At 44.3% G+C, this 8170-nt stretch overlaps 2 non-coding genes across 2 annotated transcripts; both read right to left on the bottom strand.

Moving 5' to 3' along the window:
* Window positions 1-1221: 1221 nt before the first annotated feature.
* Window positions 1222-1293, bottom strand: trnam-cau (transfer RNA methionine (anticodon CAU)). Its single transcript has one exon. It is a non-coding gene; the product is annotated as a tRNA-Met (tRNA).
* A 3467-nt stretch (window positions 1294-4760) lies between these two features.
* On the bottom strand, window positions 4761-4832 carry trnam-cau (transfer RNA methionine (anticodon CAU)). Its single transcript has one exon. It is a non-coding gene; the product is annotated as a tRNA-Met (tRNA).
* Between the last annotated feature and the right edge of the window lie 3338 nt (window positions 4833-8170).

Raw genomic sequence — 8170 nt, 5'->3', positions numbered from 1 at the left:
TAACAGAGAGCCAGCACGGGTTCGACAAGGCGAATGGCCTCCTTCTGTGCTGTAACCATTCTATGATTGTATGATTCTCGCGACAACTGTTGGTGGAGAGGCAGTGATGCAGGAATGGGTTGACAGAAAGGGGAAAGTCTGGGCTGATGTGTGTTCGGGTTTGTGAATAAAGGTGATTTGGAAGCTGTGTTCCAAATTGAAGTGTTTACTGGAAGGAAGAAGTTGATGTAAATAAAGAGTAAAACGTGTTAAGATGAAGCGTGGTGTGATTGGGGATAGCAGTAAATATAGTGTTGGTGAATTATTTGTGTTAATAAACTTCCACTGCGCCCTCTGCTGCAGGCTGCTGTTTATATCCAGCTGTGTATTAGTGCTGTGTGTTAGCGAGATAAATGTTTGTTTCAATGCTGTTTATAAAGCAATAGCATTGCACTCAAACAGTCCCAGACATAGCAACACACGTACGAAAGCAAAATACTGCAGATGCTGGAAATCTGAAATATAAGCAGAAAATGCTTGAAATAGTCAGCAGGTCTGGCAGCATCTGTGGAGAGAGAACAAAGTTAATGTGAGCTAACGAAACAGACATGAACTGTTCACTGTTTCTCTCTGCACAGATGCTGCCAGACCTACTGAGCATTTCCAGCATTTTCTGTTTTTATTACAGCAACACAGGTGTTGGGAGGCTCAGCCTGGCTACACAATGTTACAAGGACGCTGAGTAACACCATCGACAACGGGACAGAGAGAAAAACACACAGAAAACCAATAGACTGTGAGGAAGCAAAAGAGAGGGACAGAGAGAGAGACAACGAGACTGAGACGGAGAAACAAGGCATTTGTATGATTGTATTCTCCCTGTTGTCTAAAGGTATTTCGTGGTGTGTAAATATGTTTTCTGTTGTGTAAAGGTTTTCCCTGTTATTGTTTTATTTTCTGTTACTGACCGTCTCCTCACTGTGACCATTTGTCCTGGTTTTATTGTGGCCAACATCACCATCTGGTGGTGGAGAGGAGGCTCTGCAGGAAGGGGTTGACAAAGTGGGAGAGACTCGGCTGGTCCGTGTTTGCAGCTTGTGTTCGTGTGAGCACAAGTGATTTGTTACTGATTGATGTGTTCACGAGAAGGAAAAAGCTGATCACAATCGAGAGCATCTTGCAATTATTGGGAAACACTTGATGTTTTGAAAGTGAACTGTTTGTATTATTACCAAACATAAATAGCAGAGAATGGTTTCGATCCATCGACCTCTGGGTTATGGGCCCAGCACGCTTCCGCTGCGCCACTCTGCTAACTGTTGATTTAAATTTTAGCTGCCTGTTAGTGAAATATGTTCATTTCCCCAATGTTTTTATCAAAATAGGATTGTCGTCGGATTTCTCAAGAATCCCGGACTCAGCAACACACGTGCTGACGGACTCACCCTCACTGCACAATGTCACAAGGACACTGAGTAACAGCACTGACAATGAGGCAGGCAGAGAAAGACACACAGAAAACCAGGAAGATATTATCAGGACCCAGAAGGGAACAGACAGAGAAAGACACACAGAAAACCAGGAAGAGATTATCAGGACCCAGAAAGGAACAGACAGAGAAAGGTACTGAGCAAACCAGCAAGAGACAGCGAAAGACGGATGATTTATGTAATTGTGTTCTCTGTTGTGTAAAGATGTTCCCTGTGTTCTTTTAAAGATATTTCCTGCTGTGTAATATGTTCTCTGTTGTGTAACTATATTCGCTGTTGTGTGAAGATGTTCTCTGTTATTGTGTAAAATGGTTCCCTGTTGGGTAAAGATCTTCTCAGTTGTGTAAATATGATCCATCTTGTGTAAAAGTGTTCCCGGTTGTTTAAATATGTTCCCTGCTCTGTAATGTAGAGCTGAGTCTGCACTAATGGAATTGCTACAGTATCTTCCAGTCTGATACTGTATGAGGGCTGGAATGTGATCCAACGCACAGTCTATACAAATTGAATTGCTATTGTATCTTTTAGTTTCACAATCTGGGGGAGTTTTAAACTGAAATCTCAGTTTGTATCTCAGGTTATACTATCTTTCAGATTCTCTCAATCTGATATCACACTTGAGATTTAGACTTAAGAAAGGATGTACTGGCATTGGAGGAGTTCAAAAGCGATTCACTCAGCTGATTCCTGAGATGAAGGGGTTGACTTATGAAGAATGGCTAAACAGGTTATTTATTCGTGTTTAGAAGAATGAGGGGTGATCTTTTTGAAACGTACAAGATTCTGAGGGGGCTTAACAGGGTGAAGAAGGGTCTCTGACCTGAAACATTAACTCTGCTTCTCTCTTCACAGATGCTGCCAGACCTGCTGAGTATTTCCAGCATTTCTTGTTTTTATTAACAGGGAAGATGCTGAGAAAATGTTTCCACTCGTGGGGGAATCTCAAACTAGGCGACATAGTTACAGAATAAGGGGACACTCATTTAAAACTGAGATGCAAAGGAATTTCTTCTCTCAGAGGGTAAGGAATGTCTGGAATTCTCTACCCCAGACAGTATTGAAGGCTAAATCACTGAAAGTATTTAAAGAGGATGTAAATAGATTTTTGAAATATTGGAGAGTTGAGGGCTATGAAGAGCTGGCATGAAAGAGGAGTTGAGGTCTGGGGCAGATCAGCCATGATCTTACTGAATGGCGAGGCAGACTTGAGGGGCCGAATGGCCTACTCCTGCTCCTATTTCTTCTGTTCTTATGTTATGTTATATCTAATGTATATGTCAGGATGCACTAATGGGAATTCATACTGAAACTTATAAACTCATAATGTGTGTAAATATTGGGCTGATAATTAACTTGAATCTCAGAGTACATTATTGTGGTTAATTCTGTAAGTTTGAAAAGGGAACTCTGTGCCATAATGAAAACAAGAAATGCTGGAAATACTCAGCAGGTCAGGCAACATCTGTGCAGAGAGAAGCAAAGTTAACGTTTCAGGTCAGTGACCTTTCAGATGCTGCCAGACCTTTTGAAAGTCCATGTACACCACATCAACAGCATTGCCCTCATCAACCCTCTCTGTTACCTCATCAAAAAACTCCAGCAGGACAGTTAAACATGATTTTCCCTTAAGAAATCCATGCTGGCTTTCATGAATAAACCCACATTTGTCCATGGGACTATTAATTTTGTCCCAAATTATTCTTTCGAGCAGTTTTCCCACCTCCAAAATTGAACTGACTGGGGAGTGAAATGAGGTGAGTTGCTCTAACAGAGAGCCAGCACTGGTTCGACAAGGCGAATGGCCTCCTTCTGTGCTGTAACCATTCTATGATTGTATGATTCTCGCGACAACTGTTGGTGGAGAGGCAGTGATGCAGGAATGGGTTGACAGAAAGGGGAAAGTCTGGGCTGATGTGTGTTCGGGTTTGTGAATAAAGGTGATTTGGAAGCTGTGTTCCAAATTGAAGTGTTTACTGGAAGGAAGAAGTTGATGTAAATAAAGAGTAAAACGTGTTAAGATGAAGCGTGGTGTGATTGGGGATAGCAGTAAATATAGTGTTGGTGAATTATTTGTGTTAATAAACTTCCACTGCGCCCTCTGCTGCAGGCTGCTGTTTATATCCAGCTGTGTATTAGTGCTGTGTGTTAGCGAGATAAATGTTTGTTTCAATGCAGTTTATAAAACAATAGCATTGCACTCAAACAGTCCCAGACATAGCAACACACGTACGAAAGCAAAATACTGCAGATGCTGGAAATCTGAAATATAAGCAGAAAATGCTTGAAATAGTCAGCAGGTCTGGCAGCATCTGTGGAGAGAGAACAAAGTTAATGTGAGCTAACGAAACAGACATGAACTGTTCACTGTTTCTCTCTGCACAGATGCTGCCAGACCTACTGAGCATTTCCAGCATTTTCTGTTTTTATTACAGCAACACAGGTGTTGGGAGGCTCAGCCTGGCTACACAATGTTACAAGGACGCCGAGTAACACCATCGACAACGGGACAGAGAGAAAAACACATAGAAAACCAATAGACTGTGAGGAAGCAAAAGAGAGGGACAGAGAGAGAGACAACGAGACTGAGACGGAGAAACAAGGCATTTGTATGATTGTATTCTCCCTGTTGTCTAAAGGTATTTCGTGGTGTGTAAATATGTTTTCTGTTGTGTAAAGGTTTTCCCTGTTATTGTTTTATTTTCTGTTACTGACCGTCTCCTCACTGTGACCATTTGTCCTGGTTTTATTGTGGCCAACATCACCATCTGGTGGTGGAGAGGAGGCTCTGCAGGAAGGGGTTGACAAAGTGGGAGAGACTCGGCTGGTCCGTGTTTGCAGCTTGTGTTCGTGTGAGCAAAAGTGATTTGTTGCTGATTGATGTGTTCACTAGAAGGAAGAAGCTGATTGCAATCGAGTGCCTTTGGAAGCATCTTGTTATTATGGGTAAATACTTGATGTTTTGAAAGTGAACTGTTTGTGTTATTTGCCCAATGATTTTATAAAAATAGGATTGTAGTCGGATTTCTCAAGAATCCCGGACTCAGCAACACACGTGCTGACGGACTCACCCTCACTGCGCAATAACACAAGGACACGGAGTCACAGCACCGACAATGAGGCAGGCAGAGAAAGACACACAGAAAACCAAGAAGAGATTATCAGTACTCAGAAATGAACAGACAGAGAAAGGTACTGAGCAAACCAGCTGATCGCAATCGAGCGCATCTTCTAATTATAGGGAAGCACTTGATGTTTTGAAAGTGAACTGTTTGTGTTACTATCGAACATGAATAGCAGAGAATGGTTTCGATCCATCGACCTCTGGGTTATGGGCCCAGCACGCTTCCGCTGCGCCACTCTGCTAACTGCTGGCTTAAATTTTAGCTGCCTGTTAGTGAAATATGTTCATTTCCCCAATGTTTTTATAAAAATAGGATTGTCGTCTGAATGCTCAAGAATTCTGGCCTCAGCAACACACGTGCTGACGGACTCACCCTCACTGCACAATGACACAAGGACACGGAGTAACAGCACCGACAATGAGGCAGGCAGAGAAAGACACACAGAAAACCAGGAAGAGATTATCAGGACTCAGAAATGAACAGACAGAGAAAGGTACTGAGCAAACCAGCAAGAGACAGCGAGAGACTGATGAACACCACTTGGAGGGAGCACTGAGGGTGGCAAGGGCACAGAATGTAGTCTGGCTGGGGGATTTCAATGTCTATCACCATGGGTGGCTCGGTAGCACCACTACTGACCATGCTGGTCGAGTCCTAATGGACATAGCTGTTCGATTGGGTCTGCAGTAGGTGGTGAGGGAACTAACAAGAGGGAAAAACATACTTGACCTCATCCTCACCAATCTGCCTGCCGCAGATGCATCAGTCCATGACAGTATTGGTAGGAGTGACCACTGCACAGTCCTTGTGGAGATGATGTCCCGTCTTCACATTGAGGATACCCTCTATCGTGTTGTGTGCCACTACCACTGTGCTAAATGGGATATATTTTGAACAGAACTAGCAATGTATAACTGGGCATCCATGAGGTGCTGTGGACCATTAGCAGCAGCAGAATTGTAGTCAACCACATTCTATAACCTCATGGCCCGGCATATTCCCCCACTCTAACATTACCAACAAGCTGGGGGATCAACCCTAATTCAATGAAGAGTGCAGGAGGGCATGCCAGGAGCAGCACCAGGCATACCTTGAAATGAGGCGTCAGCCTGATGAAGCTACAGCCCAGGACTACTTTCATGCCAAATAGCAGAAGCAGCATGTAATAGACAGGGCGAAGTGATCCCACAACGAACGGATCAGATCTACACCCTGCCACATCCAATGATGAATGGTGGTGGACAATTAAACAACCAACAGGAGGAGGTGGCTCCACAAATATCCCCAACCTCAATGATGGGGGAGCCCAGCACATCAGTGCAAAAGATAAGGATGAAGAATTTGAAACAATCTGCAGCCAGAAGTGCCGGGTTGATGATCCATCTCGGCCTCCTTCTGAAGTCCCCAGCATCACAGATGCCAGTCTTCAGCCAATTCGATTCACTCAACGTGATATCAAGAAACGACTGAAGGCACTGGATACAGCAAAGGCTACGGGCCCTGACAATATTCCGGCAATAGTACTGAAGACATATGCTCCAGAACTTGCCGCGCCCCTAGCCAAGGTGTTCCAGTATAGGCACAATTCTGGCATCTACCCGGCAATGTGGAAGATTGCCCAGGTATGTCCTGTACACAAATAGCAGGACAAATCCAACCCAGCCAATTACTGCCTCATCAGTCTACTCTCAATCATCAGTATAGTGATGGAAGATGTCAACGACGGGGCACTTGCTTTGCAATAACCTGTTCAGTGACGCTCAGTTGGGTTCCGCCAGGGCCATTCAGCTCCTGACCTCATTACAGCCTTGGTTCGAACAAGGACAAAAGAGCTGAACTCAAGAGGTGAGGTGAGAGTGTCTGCCCTTGACATCAAGGTAGCATTTGACTGAGTATGGCATCAAGGAGCCAGAGCAAAACTGGAGTCAATGGGAATCAAGAGGAAAACTCTCCACTGGTTGGAATCGTACCTAGCACAAAGGAAAATGGTTGTGATTGTTGGAGGTCAATCATCTCAGCTCCAGGACATCACTGCTGGAGTTCCTCAGGGTAGTATCCTCGGCCCAACCTTCTTCACTACTTCATCAGTGACCTTCCTTCAATCATAAGGTCAGAAGTGGGGATGTTCACTGATGATTGCAAAATTTAGCACCATTCGCGACTCCTCAGATAGTGAAGCAGTCCATGTAGAAATGCAGCAAGACCTGGACAATATCCAGGCTTGGGCTGATAAGTGGCAAGTAACATTCGCGCCACACAAGTGCCAGGCAATGACCATCTCGAACAAGAGAGAATCTAACGATCTCCCATTGACATTCAACGGCATTACGATCGCTGAATCCCCCACTATCAACTTCCTGGGGGTTCCCATTGACCAGAAACTGAACTGGAGTAGCCTTATAAATAGTGTGACTACATGAGCTGGTCAGAGGATAGGAAGCATGCGGTGAGTAACTCACCTCCTGACTCCCCAAGCCTGTCTACCATTTACAAGGCACAAGTCTGGAGTGTGATGGAATACTATCCACTTGCCTGGATGGGTGCAGCTCCAACAACATTCAAGAAGCTCGACACCATCCAGGACAAAGCAACATGCTTGATTGGCACCCCATCCACAACATTCACTGCCTTCACCACTGACGTACAGTGGCAGCAGTGTGTACCATCTACAAGATGCACTGCAACAATGCACCAAGGCTACTCAGGCAGCACCTTCCAAACCTGCATCCTCTACTGCCTAGAAGGACAAGGGCAGCAGATGCATGGGAATACCACCACCTGAAAGTTCTCCTCCAAGCTACACATCATCCTGACTTGGAACTATATCGCCATTCCTTCACTGTCGCTGGGTAAAATTCCTGGAACTCCCTTCCTAATAGCACTGTGGGTGTACCTACCCCACATGGACTGCAGTGGTTCAGGAAGGAAGCTCACCACCACCTTCTCATGGGCAATTAGGGATGGACTATAAATGCTGGCCTGGCTGGCGACGTCCACATCCCATGAAACAATTAATTAAATACAATAACAGCTCATCTCAATTCCTAGTATTTCTAAATCCCACCAGTCCAACATAAGCTGAACAATTATTGCATGTTGTGATTGACGGTCTGGTCTGTAAACTGCACTGCATCACAGATTGCTGACATTTGCTAACTGGAAGAGAGAACTGCAAAATCGGGACAGTAGTTCACATAGTCTGTCAGTGTGAAAGAATCAGGCAATGTGAGGTAATAGAATTTGTCTGTAAATGTTACACTCATATTGCTTTATATTTTTATATTGAAAATAAAAGTAATCATTTCGTGAAAATAGTGACATGTTATCCAAACTTTGGTCGCCAGTTGTTTTCGTCTTGCACTCAGCAGGGCAATCCGCAAGAATACCAATTTAAGGGAAAACAACAACTTTCTTCTGTATGAGAAGAGAGTGCTGATTGGTTGGCAAGTGAACTCTGATTGGGCGACGCATTGCCATTCAGAATGCATCAGTTTATGGTAACTGACAGATAACTGCCCAGCTTTGTTTGAAATTTAAACCAGGCAGCCTGACTCTGATTGGTCAAGGCATTGCCCTGTG

This window comes from Heterodontus francisci, unplaced genomic scaffold (assembly GCF_036365525.1).
Source record: "Heterodontus francisci isolate sHetFra1 unplaced genomic scaffold, sHetFra1.hap1 HAP1_SCAFFOLD_1405, whole genome shotgun sequence".
NCBI classification, from domain to species: Eukaryota; Metazoa; Chordata; class Chondrichthyes; order Heterodontiformes; family Heterodontidae; genus Heterodontus; species Heterodontus francisci.
Note: the sequence above shows the minus strand (reverse complement) of the source record. Positions and strands in the feature narration are given on the sequence as shown.